This window comes from Ovis canadensis, chromosome 6 (assembly GCF_042477335.2).
Source record: "Ovis canadensis isolate MfBH-ARS-UI-01 breed Bighorn chromosome 6, ARS-UI_OviCan_v2, whole genome shotgun sequence".
NCBI lineage: Eukaryota > Metazoa > Chordata > Mammalia > Artiodactyla > Bovidae > Ovis > Ovis canadensis.
The window spans coordinates 81655585-81682685 of NC_091250.1; the positions used below are offsets into that span (position 1 = coordinate 81655585).

A 27101-nucleotide genomic window follows, 5' to 3' on the forward strand; every position below is an offset into this window, starting at 1 on the left:
GGTAACTACAAAAGAAAAAATCTTTCCTTTTTACATTTTCAAATTCTTCCTTGTATTATCTAATATTTTCTCTTGGCTCTTTTAAAATAAAACTCTTCACTGTTCCAATTCATCTACTCCCATTATCCCTTGAATGCAATTCAGAAATACTTTCACTCCCACCTCCACACAGAATCTCTTCTCGTGAAGGTCAGCAAAGATCTCATTATTATTTAATCCAAAGGTCAGTTTTTAGAATTCTTGCTTGAAATACCAGCTGTGTTTGATTCAGTTGATTACTCTTCCAACTTTGAAAAAATGTCTTCTCCTGGCTTTTAAGACATTGTAATCTCTAAGCTTCCTCCCATCTCACTGGTGCTTTTTGTCAGTCTCTTTGTTCCTCCTTGTCTACCTTACGGCTTCCCAGGTGGCACCAGTGATTAAAAAAAAAAAAAAAATTTTGCCTGCCAATGCAGGAGACACAAGAGACTCAGTTTCCATCCCAGGATGGGAAGATTCCCTGGAGAAGGAAACGTCTTGTTTTTCAAATGCTCCAAATGTCAGTCCCTAGGATGCTTCTCGTCTCTCTCAAGACTCCTTAGTGATCTCATCTATGGAACTGAGAACAGCCAAATTTCTATCTCAAGGCTTGACCTTTCAAACTCCAAAATTATAGGATTCAACCTCTTACTCAACATCTTTACTTCAATGCCTTAATGTCCATTTCAAATGTAACCATGTCAAAACTAGACCCCTGATATTCTTCCCCCCAGTTTTCTCCACCTGCAGTTTGACCCTTCTGTTTTAATAATCATTCCATCTTTCCCTGAAGACATCCTTAAGTCCTCCTTATCATTCATACATCACATCCAATTGTCAGAAATTTAGTTGTCCATATCTTCAGAATAGTTTAAGAAACTGATAATTCAAATTATTTCCATTGCTATCACACTGTCCAAAGTATCACTATATGAAACTGGGTTATTACAATATCCTTCTAAGTAGTCTTTCTGTTTCTTCCATCAACACTGCCACCAAGTCTAATGAAACAGCAGTCAGATTTATCCTATTAATACATAAAGCACAATGTGTCTTTCCATTTCTCAAAGCCCTTCTTGGTTTTCTATCACAGTCAAGAGCAAAAGCCAAAGTCCTTATAAGAAACTACAGAGTTCTAAATAGTCAGGCACCCCACTGTTCATCTCACCTAACACTCTACCCCTCTCCCCGTTACTTCTATTCCAGCTACAGTATCACGCTTTGCTGTTTCTAGGACACTTCCATGCTTTGATCTTTCTATTGATATGTTACTCTCTGTCAGGAAAGCCTTTCACCAGATAACTACATGACTTGAAATTTCACCTCCTTCAAATTTATTTAAAATACTACTGTATCAGTAAAACCATCCCAAATCATCTTATTTAACCTCTCTTTCCACCTGGCACTGTATGTCCCCTTCACTGCTTTTTTTCCTCATAGCACTTATCTGTCAATCTTTATATCTATCTATGTAAGTAACATGTTTATTTTATGTCTTATAGCAATAGAATATAACCTCCACAAGAGTAAAAAAATTTTTTTCTGTTTTTCTTTTTGCTGTATTCACAGTACCTAGAACAATACTTGCTTATAGTAAGCATTTGGTAAATATTTATTGAAACACTGAGTCTTCCTTGTCCTTCCAGTTCTCTTTCTTGGCCATTTGCAATCATCTCTTAACTTGTTTCTGTGTGTTAAGTCCCAGATTTCACAAACCCATTATTTCCTAAAGTAATCTTTCTAAAGCATATCTCTGCTTAATACTTCTGTGCTCAAAACCCTTCACTGACTCTCCACTGCCAAAGATAGTTTCTTCCAAATACTGAAGTGTAACATCATCAGTTGTTTCTTCAAACTACAGATTCCAAGGTCTCATCCAAAATCTTTTAAATAAGAATATTTACAAGAAGAACAAGATATCTTAAAAAATTAAATAAAGTAAAATGTGGGGCACAACAGATTTCAAGGATCACAGGGCCAGAAATCCTAAGAATGCCTCCAAAATAATTCAGAAATTTGACCTCAGCCTTACCTTTCTAATCTTCTTTCTTTCTCTCTTCCATGTTATCCACCCAGTGCAAGTATAAGTAGCCAAGCAATGTGTGGCTTTGAATTATAGGTAGAGATTTTTACATATAGTAAAAAAAAAAAAAAGTAAAGAAACTATAGAAGCTAATTAAAAAATTAAAAAAAAAAAAGCAGGAAAGTGAAGCTTGTTTTCTGAGAATAGAAAAGTATACATGATCTTCAATATTTATTTTGTCTAACTAATTCATTTAAGTCCAAAGGGATAATTAGATGAAAAAAAAAATCCCAGTGATGAAAGCATGTTTTCATTAAAAACTATGATTATGATCATGGTCAATATTAAGGATTGGTAAAAGTCAAATTACTTTAAAAGTACACACATAAAAAGTTTTCTTTAGTGAGAGAGTTCTATCATTTGATGTGAGTATCCTGATCCTGGGAAGATTGAGGGCAGGAGGAGAAGGGGACAACAGAGGATGAGATAGTTGGATGGCATCACTGACTCAATGGACATGGGTTTGGGTGGACTCTGGGAGTTGGTGATGGACAGGGAGGCCTGGCGTGCTGCAGTTCATGGGTTTGAAAAGAGTCGGACACGACTCAGTGACTGAACTGAACTGAACTGAACTGAGTCATTCTCAACCATCAACCACTATTTTTTTTTTATTCCATTTTTTTTTTATTTTATTTTTTTTTTAAATTTTAAAATCTTTAATTCTTACATGCGTTCCCAAACATGACCCCCCCTCCCACCTCCCTCCCCACAACATCTCTCTGGGTCATCCCCATGTACCAGCCCCAAGCATGCTGCACCCTACGTCAGACATGGACTGGCGATTCAATTCTTACATGATAGTATACATGTTAGAATTCCCATTCTCCCAAATCATCCCACCCTCTCCCTCTCCCTCTGAGACCAAAAGTCCGTTATACCCATCTGTGTCTTTTTTCCTGACTTGCATACAGGGTCGTCATTGCCATCTTCCTAAATTCCATATATATGTGTTAGTATACTGTATTGGTGTTTTTCTTTCTGGCTTACTTCACTCTGTATAATTGGCTCCAGTTTCATCCATCTCATCAGAACTGATTCAAATGAATTCTTTTTAACGGCTGAGTAATACTCCATTGTGTATATGTACCACAGCTTTCTTATCCATTCATCTGCTGATGGACATCTAGGTTGTTTCCATGTCCTGGCTATTATAAACAGTGCTGCGATGAACATTGGGGTACATGTGTCTCTTTCAATTCTGGTTTCCTCGGTGTGTATGCCCAGAAGTGGGATTGCTGGGTCATAAGGGAGTTCTATTTGCAATTTTTTAAGGAATCTCCACACTGTTCTCCATAGTGGCTGTACTAGTTTGCATTCCCACCAACAGTGTAGGAGGGTTCCTTTTTCTCCACACCCTCTCCAGCATTTATTGCTTGCAGATTTTTGGATCGCAGCCATTCTGAATGGTGTGAAGTGGTACCTCATTGTGGTTTTGATTTGCATTTCTCTAATAATGAGTGATGTTGAGCATCTTTTCATGTGTTTGTTAGCCATCCGTATGTCTTCTTTGGAGAAATGTCTATTTAGTTCTTTGGCCCATTTTTTGATTGGGTCGTTTATTTTTCTGGAGTTGAGCTGCATAAGTTGGTTGTATATTTTTGAGATTAGTTGTTTGTCAGTTGCTTCATTTGCTATTATTTTCTCCCATTCCGAAGGCTGTCTTTTCACCTTGCTTATATTTTCCTTTGTTGTGCAGAAGCTTTTAATTTTAATTAGATCCCATTTGTTTATTTTTGCTTTTATTTCCAGAATTCTGGGAGGTGGATCATAGAGGATCCTGCTGTGATTTATTTCTGAGAGTGTTTTGCCTATATTCTCCTCTAGGAGTTTTATAGTTTCTGATCTTACATTTAGATCTTTAATCCATTTTGAGTTTATTTTTGTGTACGGTGTTAGAAAGTGATCTAGTTTCATTCTTTTACAAGTGGTTGACCAGTTTTCCCAGCACCACTTGTTAAAGAGATTGTCTTTACTCCATTGTATATTCTTGCCTCCTTTGTCAAAGATAAGGTGTCCATATGTGTGTGGATTTATATCTGGGCTTTCTATTTTGTTCCATTGATCTATATGTCTGTCTTTGTGCCAGTACCATACTGTCTTGATGACTGTGGCTTTGTAGTAGAGCCTGAAGTCAGGCAAGTTGATTCCTCCCGTTCCATTCTTCTTTCTCAAGATTGCTTTGGCTATTCGAGGCTTTTTGTATTTCCATACAAATCTTGAAATTATTTGTTCTAGTTCTGTGAAAAATGTGGCTGGTAGCTTGACAGGGATTGCATTGAATTTGTAAATTGCTTTGGGTAGTATACTCATTTTCACTATATTGATTCTTCCGATCCATGAACATGGTATATTTCTCCATCTATTAGTGTCCTCTTTGATTTCTTTCATCAGTGTTTTATAGTTTTCTATATATAGGTCTTTAGTTTCTTTAGGTAGATATATTCCTAAGTATTTTATTCTTTTCGTTGCAATGGTAAATGGAATTGTTTTCTTAATTTCTTTTTCTACTTTCTCATTATTCGTGTATAGGAATGCAAGGGATTTCTGTGTGTTGATTTTATATCCTGCAACTTTACTATATTCATTGATGATCTCTAGTAATTTTCTGGTGGAGTCTTTAGGGTTTTCCATGTAGAGGATCATGTCATCTGCAAACAGTGAGAGTTTTACTTCTTCTTTTCCAATTTGGATTCCTTTTATTTCTTTTTCTGCTCTGATTGCTGTGGCCAAAACTTCCAGAACTATGTTGAATAGTAGCGGTGAAAGTGGACACCCTTGTCTTGTTCCTGACTTTAAGGGAAATGCTTTCAATTTTTCACCATTGAGGATAATGTTTGCTGTGGGTTTGTCATATATAGCTTTTATTATGTTGAGGTATGTTCCTTCTATTCCTGCTTTCTGGAGAGTTTTTATCATAAATGGATGTTGAATTTTGTCAAAGGCCTTCTCTGCATCTATTGAGATAATCATATGGTTTTTATTTTTCAATTTGTTAATGTGGTGAATTACATTGATTGATTTGCGGATATTGAAGAATCCTTGCATCCCTGGGATAAAGCCCACTTGGTCATGGTGTATGATCTTTTTAATGTGTTTTTGGATTCTGATTGCTAGAATTTTGTTGAGGATTTTTGCATCTATGTTCATCAGTGATATTGGCCTGTAGTTTTCTTTTTTTGTGACATCTTTGTCAGGTTTTGGTATTAGGGTGATGGTGGCCTCATAGAATGAGTTTGGAAGTTTACCTTCCTCTGCAATTTTCTGGAAGAGTTTGAGGAGGATAGGTGTTAGCTCTTCTCGAAATTTTTAGTAGAATTCAGCTGTGAAGCCGTCTGGACCTGGGCTTTTGTTTGCTGGAAGATTTCTGATTACAGTTTCAATTTCCGTGCTTGTGATGGGTCTGTTAAGGTTTTCTATTTCTTCCTGGTTCAGTTTTGGAAAATTGTACTTTTCTAAGAATTGGTCCATTTCTTCCACGTTGTCCATTTTATTGGCATACAACTGCTGATAGTAGTCTCTTATGATCCTTTGTATTTCTGTGTTGTCAGTTGTGATCTCTCCATTTTCATTTCTAATTTTATTGATTTGATTTTTCTCTCTTTGCTTCTTGATGAGTCTGGCTAATGGTTTGTCAATTTTATTTATCCTTTCAAAGAACCAGCTTTTGGCTTTGTTGATTTTTGCTATGGTCTCTTTTGTTTCTTTTGCATTTATTTCTGCCCTAATTTTTAAGATTTCTTTCCTTCTACTCACTCTGGGGTTCTCCAACTCTTCCTTTTCTAGTTGCTTTAGTTGTAGAGTTAGGTTGTTTATTTGACTTTTTTCTTGTTTCTTGAGGTATGCCTGTATTGCTATGAACTTTCCTCTTAGCACTGCTTTTATAGTGTCCCACAGGTTTTGGGTTGTTGTGTTTTCATTTTCATTAGTTTCTATGCATATTTTGATTTCTTTTTTGATTTCTTCTGTGATTTGTTGGTTATTCAGAAGTGTGTTGTTCAACCTCCATATGTTGGAATTTTTAATAGTTTTTCTCCTGTAATTGAGATCTAACCTTAATGCATTATGGTCAGAAAAGATGCTTGGAATGATTTCGATTTTTTTGAATTTATCAAGTTTAGATTTATGGCCCAGGATGTGATCTATCCTGGAGAAGGTTCCATGAGCACTTGAAAAAAAGGTGAAATTCATTGTTTTGGGGTGAAATGTCCTGTAGATATCAATTAGATCTAACTGATCTAATGTATCATTTAAAGTTTGCGTTTCTTTGTTAATTTTCTGTTTAGTTGATCTGTCCATAGGTGTGAGTGGGGTATTAAAGTCTCCCACTATTATTGTGTTATTGTTGATTTCCCCTTTCATACTTGTTAGCATTTGTCTTACATATTGCGGTGCTCCTATATTAGGTGCATATATATTTATAATTGTTATATCTTCTTCTTGGATTGTTCCTTTGATTATTATGTAGTGGCCTTCTTTGTCTCTTTTCACAGCCTTTGTTTTAAAGTCTATTTTATCGGATATGAGTATTGCCACTCCTGCTTTCTTTTGGTCTCTATTTGCGTGGTATATCTTTTTCCAGCCCTTCACTTTCAGTCTGTATGTGTCCCTTGTTTTGAGGTGGGTCTCTTGTAAGCAGCAAATAGAGGGGTCTTGTTTTTGTATCCATTCGGTCAGTCTTTGTCTTTTGGTTGGGACGTTCAACCCATTTACGTTTAAGGTGATTATTGATAAGTATGATCCCGTTACCGTTTACTTTGTTGTTTTGGGTTCGGGTTTATACACCCTTTTTGTGTTTCCTTTCTAGAGAATATCCTTTAGAATTTGTTGGAGAGCTGGTTTGGTGGTGCTGAATTCTCTCAGCTTTTGCTTGTCTGTAAAGCTTTTGATTTCTCCTTCGTATTTGAATGAGATCCTTGCTGGGTACAGTAATCTGGGCTGTAGGTTATTGTCTTTCATCACTTTAAGTATGTCTTGCCATTCTCTCCTGGCCTGAAGAGTTTCTATTGAAAGATCAGCTGTTATCCTTATGGGAATCCCCTTGTGTGTTATTTGTTGTTTTTCCCTTGCTGCTTTTAATATTTGTTCTTTGTGTTTGATCTTTGTTAATTTGATTAATATGTGTCTTGGGGTGTTTCGCCTTGGGTTAATCCTATTTGGAACTCTCTGTGTTTCTTGGACTTGAGTGATTATTTCCTTCCCCATTTTAGGGAAGTTTTCAACTATTATCTCCTCAAGGATTTTCTCATGATCTTTCTTTCTGTCTTCTTCTTCTGGGACTCCTATAATTCGAATGTTGGAGCGTTTCATATTGTCCTGGAGGTCTCTGAGATTGTCCTCATTTCTTTTAATTCGTTTTTCTTGTTTCCTCTCTGATTCATTTATTTCTACCATTCTATCTTCTATTTCACTAATCCTATCTTCTGCCTCCGTTATTCTACTATTTGTTGCCTCCAGAGTGTTTCTGATCTCATTTATTGCGTTATTCATTATATTTTGACTCTTTTTTATTTCTTCTAGGTCCTTGTTAAACCTTTCTTGCATCTTCTCAATCTTTGTCTCTAGCCTATTTATCTGTGATTCCATTTTGATTTCAAGATTTTGGATCATTTTCACTATCAATATTCGGAATTCCTTCTCCGGTAGATTCCCTACTTCTTCCTCTTTTGTTTGGTTTGGTGGGCAGCTCTCCTGTTCCTTTACCTGCTGAGTATTCCTCTGTCTCTTCATCTTGGTTATATTGCTGCGTTTGGGGTGGCCTTTTTATATTCTGGTAATTTGTGGAGTTCTCTTTATTTTGGAGCTTCCTCACTTTGGGTGGGGTTCTATCAGTGGCTTGTCAAGGTTTCCTGGTTAGGGAGGCTTGTGTTGGAGTTTTGGCGGGTGGAGCTGGGTTTCTTCTCTCTCGAGTGCAGTGGAGTAACCCGTAATGGGTTACAAGACATCAAAGGTTTTGGGATAATATTGAGCTGCCTGTATATTGAGGCTCAGGGGATTGTTTCTGTGTTGCTGGAGAATTTGCGTGGTATGTCTTGTTTTGGAACTTGTTGGCCCTTGGGTGGAGCTTGGTTTTGGTGTAGGTATGAAGGCATTAGATGGGCTCCTATTGCTTAATGTTCCCTGAATTCATGAGTTCTCTAATGTTTTCAGGCTTTGGATTTAAGCCTCCTGCTTCTGGCTTTCAGTTTTATTTTTACAGTAGCCTCTAGACTTCTCCATCTATACAGCACCGATGATAAAACATCTAGGTTAAAGATGAAAAGTTTCTCCACATTGAGGGACACTCAGAGAGGTTCACTGGGTTATAAGGAGAAGAGAAGATGGAGGAGGTAGTTAGAGGTAACTGGAATGAGATGCGGTGAGATCAAAAGAGAAGAGAGCAAACTAGCCAGTAGTCACTTCCTTATGTGCGCTCTATAGTTTGGCCCGCTCAGGGGTATTTACAGAGTTATACGGGGAAGAGGAGAGGGAGGAAGTGGACAGAGGTGACCAGGAGGATCAGAGAGAGGAATGAGTGGGAGAGAGACAAATCCTGCCAGTAACCTGTTCCTTAGGTGTTCCCCACCGTCTGGAACACACAGAGATTCACAGAGTTGGATAGAGGAGAGATGGGGGGGGAAAGAGACAGAGGCCACCTGGTGGAGAAAAAGGAGAGTCCAGAGGAGGAGAGAGTGGTCAAGCCAGTAATCTCGCTCTCAGGTAAACTGGGGTAGTGAAGTTTGGGTTTTTAAATGTACAAAATTGGCAATAAACACCTAAGAGCAAAGATTAAAAATCTAGAGTAGAGTTTGGATTTTCAAAGATACAATATTAAAGAGAAGCAGAAGGAAAAAGGAAGAAAGAAAAAAAAGAATTATTAAAAAACAAACAGACAATCAAAAAAAAAAAAAACCATCAACAACCATCCAAAGACTATATATGGTGTTTGCCTTAAAAAAAAAAAAAAAAAAAAGGTCTTTAAAAAAAATTAGTAATAATAGGTTATAGAAATAAAAATTTAAGGAGAAAAAGAAGACAACAATTAAAAAAAAAAGTTAGAAAAAAAAGCAAAAAAAAAAAAAAAGAGTGCTTTTAAAAATATTAAAATATATATATATATATCTTGCCCTTTCTGGTATTATGGGCCGTGTGGGATCACTTCCAAGGTGGTTCCCTCTGATTAACTTCTTCTGTTTGCTGGTTTTTTAGGATCACTAGTTCAGTCGCGCTGTGGGGAGGGGGGATGCTGCAAACAAATAGCACTGTCGTGTGCACACAGTATCTCTGCTCCGCTTGACCTGTCCTTTCTCGCGGCGCACAAACCGCTCCGGTTCTACGATGCTCAGCTGGGAACCGTCTGGGGCCGGCCCTAGGCTGCATGCACTTCCCCGGTCCAAGCCGCTCAGGTTCGGCGCTCAGGCAGCCCTCAGAGGCACAGATTCGGCTGGAACTGCGCTTTGTGCCCTTCCCAGGTCCGAGTAGCTCAGGAGTTTGGCGAGTTTGGCGAGCGCGGTCGCCGCGGCTTGTCACCTTTTCTGCCGCTGCTGCTCAGCTTTCTGGGCGGACTGCTGGCGCACCCCGTGAGGCAAATTGTGACTGTCCAGCTCCCCCAGAAGTCTTAGCAAAGGAGCCTGCTTGCAGTTAGGTAAGCAAAGTCTCTCCGGGCCTGCAGTTGCCCCTTTCCAGACCTTACGGCTCTGGCTGCCTGTCCCCGGCGGGGGATGGTCTGCAGCCGGCTTTTTCCGTTCCGTCCTTTGTTCTGTGCTCGGTCCTGGCGGGGTCTTATGTTCGAGCTTTTCGCGTGGTAGCTATCCCACAGTCTGGGTTGCTAGCCCAAGTTAGATCGTTCTGGTTGCGCGTGGGGCGTTCCTGCCCGATTCTTACAAAGCTCTGCAGCCCGCGCCTCCGGCGCGTCCCTGCCCTGCCCCCACTTCCCAATGGCGGATGCAGGCGTCTGTGCTGCTTTTCCGCTGGGGGAGTTACTGTTGGGCTTGTAATCTGTTGGTTTTAATTATTTATCTATTTTTCCTTCCTGTTATGTTGCCCTCTGTGTTTCCAAGGTTCGCCACAGACTCAGCAGGGAGAGTGTTTCCTGGTGTTTGGAAACCTCTCTTCTTAAAATTCCCTTCCCAGGACGGGCTTCCCTTCCCGGGACGGAGCTCCCTCCCCACTTCCTTTGTCTCCTTTTTCGTCTTTTATATTTTATCCTACCTGTTTTTGAAGACAAAGGTCTGCTTTTCTGGTTGCCTGATGTCCTCTGCCAGCCTACATAATTTGTTTTGTGAAGTTTGCTCAGCGTTGAAATGTTCTTTTGAGGAATTTGTGAAGGAGAAAGTGATCTTCCCGTCCTATTCCTCCGCCATCTTTCCCTCCTCCCCTCCATCAACCACTAAGTAGTAAAATTTTAGATGGTGAAAAGCAGAAGTGGCAAGGTATGTAATCAGTCTTTATTCCTCCCATTGTTAAAAAGTGGTTAGAAAGGTAAATTTAAAACTTAATTTTAAGATAATAAAACCTATATATTTCTAAATTTGAAGCTTCCTATAGTAAAGATAAAAGCACCTAACAAGAAATGCTTAATTGGGCCAAACAAGGTGATATTAGTAAGCTTACATATGGGGGATTTCAATTTTTTATTCTATGAAAGAATTATTAAAGTCATAACACAATGTTACTGTGAAGTCTTAAAGTAAGATATTCATCGTAAAACTAGTGAGGAAGCAAAATTTGGCACCCTAAAATGTCTTTTTGGCAAGAAGACTAATTTAGCTGATTATCTTTGAGAAACAGAAGACCCAAGAAATCTTTTTCTTTCTTTTTTTTTTTTTTTTTTTTTGTCTACATAATTTAGCTGAAGGGTCTCTTTCAGAATAGAGCCATCACCAGAGATACTTGCAGAGAGCGTGGTCTAGATGTGGTGGAGGAGACTTGGCCGGGTTCAAAGATCAGAGTCCACTCCCTACCTCATTACCTCTGTATGGACCAACAAATATTTATTCACCAAATATTTGCTTTTCCATCTTCATATCAAACCACCTTCTGCAGCATCCTCTTTTCTCTTTGGCTGAAGACAGTAAATAAGGTGAGAATTTTGGCTATTTGGGTGAGTAACCCAGTTTTCCTGGGTCTTTCCTGCAAATACATGCTATGAAACTTTTACTTTATTTTCTCCATTAACCTCATGTCACTTTAACTCTTAGATCGCATGTCAATTTAATTCTTAGAGCAGCCCAAAGAACTTAGACTGAGTGAAAGTCACTCAGTCGTGTTCAGCTCTTTGGAGAATTCCATGGAATTCTCTAGGCCAGAATACTGGAGTGGGTAGCCTTTCCCTTCCCCAGGGGATTTCCCAACCTGGGGATCAAACCCAGTTCTCCTGCATTGCAGGCAGATTCTTCACCAACTAAGCCACCAGGGATGCAACTTAGAAGGGTAGAGGAAATTTTTTTCTCTCCAAGAGACCCAAGGCACTTCTAATGTACTGAGTATGTATGATTTCTCCTGGGTAGTCCTGTCTACTTCTTTCCTTATGACATACTACCTCACTGCAGGAGGCATTTGGCTCCATCCATGGGTTCTACATTTTGCTTCCTGTTACTTGCAATTTCATCAATTTATGTTTAAATTTTAATCCCACTCTCAAAAGGCCATTTATTTCCCTTCTGGTATTCCCTCTGTAATCTGGGTGCTTTGTCAGTACATGAATCACCAGCTCTGTTTAGGATGTTATGCCTCAGCCAATCTGGCTTCTTCTAAAAATGCTTCATTTGACTATAATACCCACCCAACCTTTATATTTTAACTCAACTATGCAAGAATCCTTTCCATGTAGCATATGCCCATATATTATCTAACCATAGATGTGACCATAGATGAACAACTAGCAAACCATTGGCCCCAGATGATTTTATCCACAGGCTGGGCTATCCATTAGATTTCTTTCCTTGGAATTTGAAGTTTGAATATTTAGAGACACTGAGACATCAGTTTCCTAACATCAGTTAGGAAACAGCGGGTAGGGGATGCAGATTCAGTAAGTAGAGATAAGTGAGCATAAAGTCAGACAAACCAGAGTGAAGGCCCGCAAAATCTAGTTGGTGGGCTCCTGGAGATAACCCATTTTTTCTTTTATTATATAAGACCTATTTTTTCACCATTTGCAGATTTTTGTAAAGATGCAACCTCCCCCTTCACTTGAGTAAGCTTGAGTGGACATCTGTTCCTTATCAACCAGAGATAACTGAAGGATCCAAAGAACCCAAATTATCACCCCTTCAATTATCCTGTTGTGTTTGTGTATGTGATGTGTAGATTTTTTTGCTATATATTTTTGTATATTTTGAATACTTCTATACCTTACAAAAATAAAAATTATTATATTTATATTTAATTAAATGAGCAGAAATAGCAAATAGTACAATCATTGTAATAAATAATAAGATTTTACTCTTCTTTTGGTGTTGCTCTGGGGTTTTTGTTCATTAGTTTATTATTTATGCTTTAAAAATATAGTGTCATTTGGTACCATTTATAGCATATTAAAATATTTTTTAGAAAGCCTGAGCTTCTCCTAAGTTGACAGAATAGAGTTTGTTTTATATGTCAGTTCTTATGTGTTTTATTGATACTTGTCTCTTAAGTAATCAATGGCTAGAAACAACCTAACTGCAAAGCCTGCACCACCCTAAACAGGCATAAGTGATGGCCTATAATTGAAATCACAGTAATTAAAAAATGATAAAAGGAAAAAGAGATGTCTTATAACCAAATCCTAAAGTCAACAATTTCCTGATATCTATAAACCTTGAGCAGTTTCTTTTAAAACAAGAATATTCTAAAGCAAATATCTTTGGGTAGCATAGGATCTGTCAGTCTGACTAGTTTTTAAATTATTATTTCAACATTTCAATTAAAAATACAATCTCACTCCCAGTAAGTTCATGTAAATAAATCTGTGTCAAAAGTAAAATGTAGAGTAATCAAAGCAATTGTCTACTTGATGCCATATATTTGGATACCTAAAGTTAGGTATAGAAAACATCTACCAGATAACCAACATTGTCACTTTATATTCAGAGTGTTATATAAAAGTATCTCCATGTATACTGAAATTGTAAAAAAAAAAAAAAAATCAGTGTAAATGTAATTCTACTGCTTATTTCATTTATTCATTGGTATATTATTTCAACAATTACTATAATGAAAGGGATTCTCAGTGTGTGGTCCCTGAGCCAACTGAATCAGTATCACTTAAAAACTCAGTTCAGTTCAGTCGCTCAATCGTGTCCGACTCTTTGCGACCCCATGAATTGCAACACGCCAGGCCTCCCTGTCCGTCACCAACTCCCGGAGTTCACTCAGACTCATGTCCATCGAGGCAGTGATGCCATCCAGCCATCTCATCCTCTGTTGTCCCCTTCTCCTCCTGCCCCCAAGCCCTCCTAGCATCAGAGTCTTTTCCAATGAGTCAACTCTTCGCATGAGGTGGCCATAGTACTGGAGTTTCAGCTTTAGCATCATTCCTTCCAAAGTAATCCCAGGGCTGATCTCCTTCAGAACTTAAAAACTAGTTCAAGATAAAGATTCTGTCTCTACCTCAAACTTAACTGAAGTAGAAACTGTGGGGTCAGAGTTCAGAAATCTTTTTTTTTTTTTTTTAACAATCCTTTCAAACATTACTATGTAGCCAACATTTGTGAAGCATTGCTCTTGAAGAAAGATTGCTGAGTAATGCATATTGTACCAAAATATAGAACATCACATAATTTACAATGATGCTAAAGCTGAAGCTCCAGTACTTTGGCCACCTCATGTGAAGAGTTGACTCACTGGAAAAGACTCTGATGCTGGGAGGGATTGGGGGCAGGAGGAGAAGGGGACGAAATGCTGGGAGGGATTGGAGGCAGGAGGAGAAGGGGACGACCGAGGATGAGATGGCTGGATGGCATCACTGCCTCTATGGACATGAGTCTGAGTGAACTCCGGGTGATGGTGATGGACAGGGAGGCCTGGCGTGCTGCGATTCATGGGGTCGCAAAGAGTCGGACACGACTAAGCGACTGAACTGAACTTAAATGAACTGATAAGGTCATCTCCCCCCAGAAAAACTCATTTTTTGGAGTTCATTTGGTGTTTCTAGATTGAGTGCTGCTCTGATGGTGTACAGCTGCCCTTCACATCATGATCTGTGTGACTGGTCCCTCCACAGATGAAGAGATGGCACAGTTCAAATAACAAAACACTGAAGCTGGTGTGAGCAGCACTTCATGAGCTCCATTCTTCACCTCTCAGTGAGGCACAGTTTTCAACAACAACAACAACAAACTGTGACACACAGATGAGACATCATGTCATGTCTCAGTTTATTCCTGTTCAAAATTTTGATGCTAAGCCTGCTTCATGTTGGACTTCTCTGACAGCTCAGATAGTAAAGAATCCACCTACAATGAAGGAGACCCCGTTGTTCTTTTTTTTAGTATAAATTTATTTATTTTAATTGGAGGCTAATTACTTTACAATATTGTATTGGTTTTGCCATACATCGACATGAATCTGCCACAAGTGTACCCATGTTCCCCATCCTGAACCCCTCTCCCACCTCCTTCCCCATCCCATCCCTCTGGGTCATCCCAGTGCACCAGCCCTGAGCATCCTATATCATGCATCGAGCCTGGACTGGCGATTCATTTCACATATGATATTATGCATGTTTCAATGTCATTCTCCCAAATCATCCCACCCTCGCCTTCTCCCACAGAGTCCAAAAGACTATTCTATACATCTGTGTCTCTTTTGCTGTCTCGCATACAGGGTTATCGTTACCATATTTCTAAATTCCATATATATGTGTTAGTATACTGTATTGGTGTTTTTCTTTCTGGCTTACTTTACTCTGTATAATAGGCTTCAGTTTCATCCACTTCATTAGAACTGATTCAAATGTATTCTTTTTAATGGCTGAGTAATACTCCATTGTGTATATGTACCACAGCTTTCTTATCCATTCATCTGCCGATGGACATCTAGGTTGCTTCCGTGTCCTGGCTATTATAAACAGTGCTGCAATGAACATTGGGGTACACATGTGTCTTTCAATTCTGGTTTCCTCGGTATGTATGCCCAGCAGTGGGATTGCTGGGTCATATGGCAGTTCTAGTTCCAGTTTTCTAAGGAATAGGAGACCCCGTTTTGATTCCTGGGTCAGAAAGATCCCCTGGAGAAGGGTTAGGCTACCCACGTCACTGTTCTTGGGCTTCCCTGTGGCTCAGCTGGTAAAAAAATCCACCGGCAATGTGGGAGACCTAGGTTCAATCCCTGGGTTGGGAAGATCTCCTGGAGATCTTTGCTACCTACTCCAATATTCTGGCCTAGAGATTCCATGGACTATATAGGCCATGGGGTCACAAAGAGTTGGACATGACTGAGGTCTTTCATTTTGAATCTATACACTCTTTCACCAGGAATCCATACATGTTAATTTGTGTTCAACTATCAGGTATATATGCTGTGTGTGTCTGTGATGTATGTTTGTTCCTCATGTATGGATTTACTAAAAGTTCTTTTCTGTCTTAAACATTTGGTAAGAAAAAAAAATACTTCATGTGACTTTTCATTGTTTCTGTTTTGAGGATATTTTAGAAAAATAATCAATTTAAGGGATTGGCTGAGTACATTACAATACTCTATAATAGCATTCAAATAAGCCTTGGAATTTCTACTTTCTCTCAATAACAGTTTGGTGAGGACAGGATTTGGCTGCAGACTCCAACACTCCATATGTTTGATTTAGAATATTTTCCATGTTGTCATTATTTTTTCACAGATGCACAGATGAAAGGCAAAGTAGATTAAGCTGCCATAAAATACTAAGCTGTATTTTACAACAACCACACAATGACTACCAATGAATCCCTGCTGAAAATTTTTATGGGCAGGCCCTTCCTTTCTGGCTCTCTATTTCGGTAGCATATAAAGAAAGTGTTAGCAGCCAGCCACCCAGAGAACTTTTTCAGCATCTTATCCTATCTCTAATAAAGCCTATACTTTGATCAACTCGACAAGAAAGTTAACTTATGCTTTTGCTTTGAAGTACACATAAAGTAAAACTTTACAACATTCCAGTTCAAAAGTACTTAATTTGCTTTCACACGTATTGTTTGCCTATGCTGGATTTGTACAAAGGAACTGAAGTCACGGTCCTTGTTCTTAAAAATCTTATAAGGGTCCCAAATCAAAGTAAGAACAATGAATTCCAAATGCTTTATACATTAAAGGGAGCTTCACAACAATCCTGTTAAGATAGGTGTTGTTATTATCCTCATTTTAGAGAAGAGAAAATTAATTTTCCTAAATACTCATAACTAACTTTGCAGAGTTGAGATTTCTATCCAAGTATTCTCATTTTAAGGCTCATTCTTTTTTCTCTACTCTACATTTCAACTTAACTGATGCCATCACTCTTCCTGTTTTTCACAGCACCAAAGATGAGCAGTGAGTTGGGTCTGGATACCAGCATGAGGTAGTAATAGTTCTTGGCTATGTCTGACTCTCCAAATGTTACTTCTGGAGGTATAGAGTCTAAAATATTCAATGAAAACATATACAATTATATAACTTAAGCATGATCTAATCCAGTCTACCTCCTGAACTCACAGCGGACATTGTAATCAAGCCCAGCTTAATTAACTAGACGGGAAGACTTCTTTCACAAAGAACGCATGTTTCAAATCATGATGTGCACTTCAAATATCTTATGATATTGTTCATCAATTCTATCTCAAAAAAGTTTTAAAAAACCCAGAAATTTATATCCTCAAATCCTTAATCCACAAGGAGATAATGGTGGTCTTTACCAGAGCTTCCAGGTTAACATATGAAATGAAAAGTGCTATGCTTAGTCTAGCCTAAACCTTATGTCCTCAGGTTTATGGTTAAACTGGGCTTCCCTGGTGGCTCAAATGGTAAAGAATCTGTCTGCAATACAGGAGAACCAGGTTTGATCTCTGGGTCCAAAAGATCCTCCGAAGAAGGAAATGATAACCCACTCCAGTATTCTTGCCTGGGAAATCCCATGGACAGAGGAGCCTGGTGGGCTACATACAGTCCATGGGGTCACAAAGAGTTGGACACAGCTGAGGGACTAACTCTTCACTTCATAGTTAAACTGAGTACACTACAAATCCATGGTAAAGCCTTTAGTATTATATGAATATTAAGTTATATGGCTTCTAGAATTTATTCTCAACTCACAGCTTCTTTGTTTTGTTGTAGAAGAAAATAATAATGGTATCATAAAATAAATTCTTTATGAGAATTTCCAAAAATTAGTCCTCCTCTGATTCAAGTAACCTTCCATCCTTCCTTGTCTTAGAGTGGATAATTTCAACAAGATATTAGAAGCAGAATTTAGGCCTCATCGGATTGAGCCATAAGTTGTGGTTTGGGGGATAGAAGTATTGAGTATGGACAATATTATTCTATTTTATACTTTAATCGGAAACTTTATTTGGAGGTGAACACCCACAAAATAGGCGTGAGTTTATTCAAGAATAATCAAATGTAAGAAATGTCACATGTTGAAACAAATTACCCTGGCTCACCACCTTTCACAGGCATTTTGCAGCTATCCCCCACTGAAATCCTGCCAAATTGCAGAGTATATTTGCATATAGGAAACTGATCGCCAGCATCCTTTAATCCTCACAGTCCAAGAATCTCATTTTTTTCGCCTAGATCAGGCTATCCACCTCTCTCATCTCTCTGCCTACAACCTAGTGCTGTGCCATGTAGTATAATGACCATTATCTCCATACAAATATTAAGTGCTGGTAAGAATTAGGTGTTCTGTAAGAACAAACAAACAAACAAGTTAAAAAAAAAAACAAACCTGCATTTCAAAAACATCCTACAGAAATTAGTCTTAAGTAGGTCATTAAAATTTTTATATTGATTACATATTGAAGCAATAATATTTTGATATATCAAGTTAACTGAAATCTATTATTAAAATTATGTTTACTCTTTCACTTTACTTTTTTTAAAAGACCGTCACTAAAATATTTAAAACTACCTGTGTGATTCATATTACATTTCTGTTGGACAATGCTGCTCTAAGATAATTTCAGCTAAACTGTTGAAGAACTTGTAATGCCCTGGATTATTACTCATTTTAGAGTGTTACACTACACAAAGAGAATCAGTTATCACACATCCTCTCACCCCTAGAAGAACATAAAAAGACACAATTTCGGCTGTCCCAGGAGAGGCAAAGAGAGAAAAACACTTATCTCTCTTGTTTTCTTGAAGAACTGAGAGAAGTACACAGGATTTCTCGGTTAGAAGTGTCTCAGAACTATCAGCAACACTGTGAGACTGAAACATGGATTCAAGGTAAGAAAACTAGTTTCTCCCTGTGATACAATAAATTATGTGGCTTAGCATTTCTGTTCCAAGTGACTCTGGGTTTCAATTTCCATGTCTCAAACATGGAACAAGTCATTAAGCTGTTTCCTGTCCAGATCTCCAGTATTCAACAAAAACCATGACTTTAAACAGAGAAATGACCAGACTGTCATAAAGAGAACCAGGTTTTAATCTTATAACCTCGAAGAAAGTTTAACTTTCTATCCTATTTCTATTTCTAACAAGTTACCACACACCATATCTAGATATATTGGGTAGGTGGATTATGGCAAAACTAGATTACTAGACCATTGGTCATGACCCAGTTAGTTTCATCATCCAGAAAAGGCTTCCTTCTGTCTCATTTATGTTTTAATCTCCTTCACATAGAAGAGGGCTCTGCTTTGTACCTGACTCACTGCGTATCATTTCTATCCAGTGATCTTCACATCTCTGGTTCTGCCTGTGAATTCTGTGCCCTCTTGGGTCTCACTGGAGAAAGCAATGGCACCCCACTCCAGTACTCTTGCCCGGAAAATCTCATGGATGGAGGAGCCTGGTAGGGTGCAGTCCATGGGGTCGCTAGGAGTTGGACACAACTGAGCGACTTCACTTTCACTTTTCACTTTCCTGCACTGGAGAAGGAAATGGCAACCCACTCCAGTGTTCTTGCCTGGAGAATCCCAGGGACGGTGGAGCCTGATGGGCTGCCATCTATGGGGTTGCACAGAGTTGACATGACTGAAGCGACTTAGCAGCAGCAGCAGCAGCCTGGGTCTCATAAAATGGTATGATGTTTGTGATCTGGGTATTGAGAAGCACAATGTTATGATCTGTGCCGAAGTTAAATAGTATGGAAAATGACTCTTTCCTGAGATGGATGCTTTTCTTTACAACTAAATCTGATGATAATTTTAATTGCCATCAATACAAAGTCAATACTCACTTTTTGAAAAACAGAAATGGCTTTTCATTATAATTAGAAATGCTTGAAAAGTTTGATCTTAATTGATGTCTACAGTTTTTTAACTTATGCCTGAAAAAATATGCCAGAAACCAATATCTTGACTACATTTTATAAGATCTAGGTAAAGGTTTTGATTTTAATTTGTTTTCAGTGCTTAATTTTCCAGAAAACATTATATTTTTAAACTGATATCCCATATTGAAAACTAAACCAAAATTGACATGCTGCTGCTGCTGCTGCTGCTGCTGCTGCTGCTGCTGCTGCTGCTAAGTCACTTCAGTCGTGTCCAACTCTGTGCGACCCATAGACAGCAGCCCACCAGGCTCCTCCGTCCCTGGGATCCTCCAGGCAAGAACACTGGAGTGGGTTGCCATTTCTTTCTCCAATAACTCAGCTGCAATTCAACAAAGTAAGATGCTACCTAAAAATTTCCTACTCAGAAGCTCTACAAAAGATAAATGGCTCTCCATTAAATTAAACTGTCTTTTTATTTCTTCTGGCAAGTTTTTATAACTGAATAGTTGCATTAGTTTGTTTATTCATGTTTATCAACTCTAATGTAACTTTAATTCTAAAGATGTTTATTTTTAGATATTGGCATTTTTCTATTAAAATATTAAGGTCAGAGGTTACTAGTATTTCATAATAAAGAGAGGTGGCACAAGAAAAATCTTCAATTTCAGGAGGGAATACTATCATCTTGAAAAAACTCTTCTGTCTTGGAGTTATATTAGAGAATAGAAGTGATTATACAAAGGCCTCCTCTAGCTATGTTTAAGAATCAGGTGGGTGATTGGGTTTAAGAATAATCTTGAAGAAAAATATTTTAAATCTGTCCTCCATTGCTCACATTCTGTAGGTTTTTAATATCAAAAATATGAAAAATACACTATGCTGTGTCCAAACAAAAACTAACTAAACAGTATTTTAGTCAATAGATTGATGAATTATGCAATTTTATCTGAAACAAATAATATATTTATTAAAGCTTTTAAATAGAATAATCTCTACTTTCTTTTCAATATTTACTAACTGTTGCATCTGCCCCTAATCCTCTGATGAAATTATTTACAATAAGATCACCAAGTCACCATGACAGAAGTCTGGCTGCTCTTGATCCCCTTAAAGGTAGTATTCTCTGCAGAAATATCAGCAAGGTGATTTCCTCTAGCTTCCTAGTTTAGAATGCCTTAGAATCTTAATAATTGCAAACGCTTCTGAAAAAGTATTGCATCCCCAAATTCCTGAGCACTGGGGCTATTTTTAATTTTATTTCTCCAGAAGATAAGAAAGCCATACTGCTACCACAACATTCTAAAATCATGAGCTACTCTGAGAGTATACCTGCTCTCAGTATAAACACCGCACTTTTGTCTTCACCTGTGTCAGTTCAGTCCAGTTCAGTCGCTCAGTCGTGTCCGACCCCATGAATCACAGCACGCCAGGCAACCCTGTCCATCACCATCTCCCCGAGTTCACTCAGACTCACGTCCATCAAGTCAGTGATGCCATCCAGCCATCTCATCCTCTGTCGTCCCCTTCTCCTCCTGCCCCCAATCCCTCCCAGCATCAGAGTATTTTCCAGTGAGTCAACTCTTCGCATGAGGTGGCCAAAGTACAGGAGCTTCAGCTTTAGCATCATTCCTTCCAAAGAAATCCCAGGGTTGATCTCCTTCAGAATGGACTGGTTGGATCTCCTTGCAGTCCAAGGGACTCTCAAGAGTCTTCTCCAACACCACAGTTCAAAAGCATCAATTCTTTGGCACTCAGCCTTCTTCGCAGTCCAACTCTCACATCCATACATGGCCACAGGAAAAAACATAGCCTTGACTAGATGGACCTTAGTCAGCAAAGTAATGTCTCTGCTTTTGGATATACTGTCTAGGTTGGTCATAACTTTCCTTCCAAGGAGTAAGTGTCTTTTAATTTCATGGCTGTAGTCACCATCTGCAGTTATTTTGGAGCCCAAAAAAATAAAGTTTGATGCTGTTTCTACTGTTTCCCCATCTATTTCCTATTAAGTGATGGGACTGGATGCCATGATCTTCATTTTCTGAATGTTGAGCTTTAAGCCAACTTTTTCGCTCTCCTCTTTTACTTTCATCAAGAGGCTTTTTAGCTTCTCTTCACTTTCTGCCATAAGGGTGGTGTCATCTGCATATCTGAGGTTATTGATATTTTTCCTGGCAATCATGATTCCAGCTTGTGCTTCTTCCAGTCCAGCGTGTCTCATGATGTACTCGGCATATAAGTTAAATAAGCAGGGTGACAATATACAGCCTTGATGCACTCCTTTTCCTGTTTGGAACCAGTCTGTTGTTCCATGTCCAGTTCTAACTGTTGCTTCCTGACCTGCATACAGATTTCTCAAGAGGCAGGTCAGGTGGTCTGGTATTCCCATCTCTTTCAGAATTTTCCACAGTTTATTGTGATCCACACATTCAAAGGTTTTGGCATAGTCAAGAAAGCAGAAGTAGATGTTTTTCTGGAACTCTCTTGCTTTTTCCATGATCCAGCAGATGTTGGCAATTTGATCTCTGGTTCCTCTGCCTTTTCTAAAACCAGCTTGAACATCAGGGAGTTCATAGTTCATGTATTGCTGGAGCCTGGCTTGGAGAATTTTGAGCATGACTTTACTAGCATGTGAGATGAATGCAATTGTGTGGTAGTTTGAGCATTCTTTGGCATTGCCTTTCTTTGGAATTGGAATGAAAACTGACCTTTTCCAGTCCTGTGGCCACTGCTGAGTTTTCCAAATTTGCTGGCATATTGAGTGCACCACTTTCACAGCATCATCTTTCAGGATTTGAAACAGCTCAACTGGAATTCCATCACCTCCACTAGCTTTGTTCATAGTGATGCTTTCTAAGGCCCACTTGACTTCACATTCTAAGATGTCTGGCTCTAGATTAGTGATCACATCATCATGATTATCTGGGTCGTGAAGATCTTTTTTGTACAGTTCTTCCATGTATTCTTGCCACCTCTTCTTAATATCTTCTGCTTCTGTTAGGTCCATACTATTTCTGTCCTTTATCAAGCCCATCTTTGCATGAAATGTTCCCTTGGTATCTCTAATTTTCTTGAAGAGATCTCTAGTCTTTCCTATTCTGTTCTTTTCCTCTATTTCTTGCATTGATCGCTAAAGAAGGCTTTCTTATCTCTTCTTGCTATTCTTTGGAATTCTGCATTCAGATGCTTTTATCTTTCCTTTTCTCCTTTGCCTTTTGCCTCTCTTCTTTTCACAGCTATTTGTAAGGCCTCCCCAGACAGCCATTTTGCTTTTTTGGATTTCTTTTCCATGGGGATGGTCTTGATCCCTGTCTCCTGTACAATGTCATGAACCTCATTCCATAGTTCATCAGGCACTCTATCTATCAGATCTAGGCCCTTAAATCTATTTCTCACTTCCACTGTATAATCATAAGGGATTTGATTTAGGTCATACCTGAATGGTCTAGCAGTTTTCCCTATTTTCTTCAATTTGAGTCTGAATTTGGCAATAAGGAATTCATGATCTGAGCCACAGTCAGCTCCTGGTCTTGTTTTTGTTGACTGTATAGAGCTTCTCCATCTTTGGCTGCAAAGAATATAATCAATCTGATTTCGGTGTTGACCATCTGGTGATGTCCATGTGTAGAGTCTTCTCTTGTGTTGTTGGACGAGGGTGTTTGCTATGACCAGTGCATGTTCTTGGCAAAACTCTATTAGTCTTTGCCCTGCTTCATTCTGCATTCCAAGGCCAAATTTGCCTGTTACTCCAGGTGTTTCTTGACTTCCTACTTTTGCATTCCAGTCCCCTATAATGAAAAGGACATCTTTTTTGGGTGTTAGTTCTAAAAGGTCTTATAGGTCTTCATAAAACCGTTCAACTTCAGTTTCTTCAGCATTACTGGTTGGGGCATAGATTTGGATAACTGTGTAAGAGTGTATAATTCCACGTGTTGAACCTTTATCTATGGCTTTATCTAGCCATAGATAAAGATGTTGCCTCAACAACAATGTCAAAAGGATTTACTATAGTACACCCAGTACAATATTGCCATAGTCACCTTTTCAATAAGAACCATCAGTGAACAATAAGAAGTCAACATTACCCAATGAAATTTCTGGTAGATCACTATGAAGAGTCAGGAAGTGATCCACCAGAGTTAAGCAGTTGTGATATACTCATTTGGTGGCAGAGGAGAGAAAAGTAGCCAAGCTGAGGTTATTAAAATGTAAAATAGTTATCTGAGGATTGGTTAATAAGAAAAACTTCATGGGAGGTAAAGTGGCTGGCTGAGAAATGTTCTGTATGTTGAAAATTCAGGACAGTTTCTACTGCATGAGGTACACAAATGATTAAAGGGGACAGCAATTTTCTCTTTGGTCTTAACCAAAAGGGCAGGGGCTGTAATGTCTCTGAAGTAAGTGGAGTATCCCTGTACTACAGGGCCCAGTGATTGAGTATAATACCCTATGGACTGATAGTGGTCTCCTTTGTTTTAGGGTATGTATTTAGGGTATATGAAAGTATTCCCTTTCTTTTAACATATAAAAAGGGAAAAGGTATCTAATAATTGGGATACCCAGGACAAGTGGGTTCATCAAACTCTCCTTTAAGGCCCTGTAGGCTATGTCATTCAATTCTTCCCATAAAATTGGATCAGACTTGTTATTGTTGAGTTAAACATATAGAGGTTTAACTGTAAGAGAAAAATTTGGAATCTAATTTTGGCAATAACCTACTAGCCTAACAAAAACTCACAGTTGGCATTGTTTTGCGTTTGGGGAAACAGAACACCATGAAGTCTATCTGGATCTAGGTGTAGACTTTGTTCTAAATTTGCCCTAAATATCCAACCTGGGTTTGGGCAAATAGCAATTTTTCCTTGGTGGTGTTTTAATTTTTAAGACTAAAAGTCAGCAAGTAGATGTAGCCTTCCTGTGAAGAAGTTTGAGAAGGAAAGCAATAAAGCACAACAAAGTAGAACCTCTAAAGAACTCTTTGTCATCTGGGTTAGCCTTCAGGATTTGCAAGAAATAAGAACTCTCAGTAAAACCCTGAGGCACTACTGTTTCCTTCCAAAATGAAAGCAAAAAGGTATTATCTAGATTCATCAACTGGAATACTAAAGACTGCGCTGCATGAATCAATTTAAAGAATTTACTTCCAGTAGGAATGCATATTAGTAACATATAAGGATTAGGAACAATAGGCTATCAAAGGACAACAGTGTTACTCATTGCTTAGAGATCCTGGACAAACCTCCATTATCAGCCCTTAGGTTTTCTCACAGGTAAAATGGGAGTGTGTGTGTGCGTAGGTGGGCAGTGATTTCATTTCAGAGCCTTCATTTATTGGAGTTGAAGAAAAAATATTTTTGTGATTTTCTTTGGCGATAACTCATTTAAAGCTCCAATAGATGCAAAAAGCTGACTCATTGGAAAAGGCCCTGATGCTGGGAAAGATTGACGGCAAGAGGAAAAGGGGGCGACAGAGGATGAGATGGTTGGATGGCATCACTGTCTCAATAGACATGAGATTGAGCAAACTCCGGGAGATAGTGAAGGACAGGGAAGGCTAGCGTGCAGTAGTCAATGGGGTCGTAAAGAATGGGACATGACTGACAGAGAAGGCAATGGCACCCCACTCCAGTGTTCTTGCCTGGAAAATCCATGGATGGAGGAGACTGGCGTGCTGCAGTCCATGGGGTCGCAAAGAGTCGAACACGTCTCAACTATTGAACAAGATCTAAAGTACAAGAGCATTAGTTTACCAGATGAACTAAACCTGAAGTGAACATAATTTCCCATTTTACCCTGCTCCTTTTCAGTAGAGGGGGAAAGGTCCCAGTCCATTTCATTAATAAATATAGAGTTAAAAGTTACTTGGGTGGAATCAGCATTTGAAGGAAGATCAGCATTTTCTTTAAAAATAAACTGAAGTCAATTGTAACAATCATGACTATATTCATCAGACTTTTGTGTGCAGGCCTGAATTTTGTCCCAATCACCATGCTTTGGAAAAGCTCTAGGAATTTCTTGATGAAATCACTCAGTGCTTGCCTAAGCATGATTTTATAAGTTAGTCAGCTGGCCTCCCAGTTTTAATTCCAGAGACCTTTCAGAACTTTCCCAATTAGTGGTTTTCATTAAGTGCTAGGCTTGGTCTTACAGACTAATGTATCAATTAGCTGATATAAGTCTGAGAAAAGAAACTGATAAGTTTGAGTGACTGTGTTAAATTCCTCAGAAATCTGTGAGAATCTTCTATTACTTTGGGAAAATCTTTGACTATGGCTTATAGCTCAGCTTTAGTCTGGGAAATATAAGAAATTAAGAGTTTAGTCTCTGGAGCCTCAAAAGGATTAACTTTAAATGAATAGGTTCTGACAATTCAGGGAAAAGGGAATGGGGTAAGCTCCAAGAAAAGGAGAAGCTTGGTGAGATAGTTTGGAAGTTGTTATGGGACAATAATGAAGGCACAGGTGGTGTAGAAGGGAAAGAAGAAGATGGTGTCAAGTGATGGTTTCAGGCCGAGAGAGAGAAGATGCTGCTGGAGACAGAGCTTGAGACAAAGAAGCGAGGAAAGGCCAATCTGAGGCATCAGGACTCATTTTACTTTTCTTTAATCATTTGTTTGCCTCAGTTAATATTAACACCTTATTTTGCAAAGAAGCAATTTTGGACTCTTGATAATGTTAAGAAGTCTCAAAATACCAATCACAATAAGCATTCTACTCAGTTCTGGAAATTTTTGAGTTACTGTGGTTCAATTTAGTATTAAAGAAATTAAGTTTGGGGATTACAAAATTCCCCATAGTGACCAGTGATATTCTAAATTGCATTTGGTCAGGTTGGTCCATTTAGTTAGAAATGCACATAAGGAAGGTTCACAGTTTTTAAGCATAATATTAGCCAGAGACTTTGTGGTGGGATGGGTGGGTGGGGTCCTCAAAATATTTAGATAACTGGGGCTCCATTTTCAGGGTTTTTTTCTTCTAGAGTAAAAACAATTTTCAAACAGCTCAAACAGCTTACAGCACAAATGATTCTGTTCAAACAGCTTGCAAGTCAACCCCAGCCAGTCCTAAGAAGACAGCTTGGTCCAGGAAGAGCCAAGGCGAAAGCTGGGTTTTTTTTTTTCCTCTGTCTGCAGAGAATAGTCTTTCCAAAGGAATAGTCTGAAGGCTGAAATACTCAGCACAGTTTCTTTTGAAGCAGTTCCTTCCTAAAGGAATTGGGCCAACAGCAATTCCAACCACTATCAGTTGAAACAGTCTGATCTCAAAATCAGATGGAAATGCCAAACCAGTACTAGGACACAGAACAAGGTCTTAACCTGAAAGTCAAAACCCTTAATAGACCCCAAATAACACCTGGAGAGCTTCAAACACAAACAAGTTGTAAACTTAGATCCAGGAGAAACGCATACTTTTGAACCCCAGGGTTGGTAAGAAAAGCAATGAGTGACAAAGGGTTCAGATCTGCTCACCAATCCCAGGGCCCTAAGGGGTCTTCTCTAGTTCCCAAACGGGTGACCAAAGTGCTGACCTGAAACAAATAGACAGTCAGATATTTCCCCAGCAATGGGGGGGTTTATGCAGGATCAGCAGAGAATTGTAATTCAGGTTCTGCAACGTGGCAAGCCACATGCATGTTCCCACAGGG

At 38.8% G+C, this 27101-nt stretch overlaps 1 pseudogene; it reads left to right on the forward strand.

Moving 5' to 3' along the window:
• Positions 1–27101, forward strand: part of LOC138442972 (small ribosomal subunit protein eS6-like) — a 99611-nt pseudogene that overhangs the window by 53083 nt on the left and 19427 nt on the right.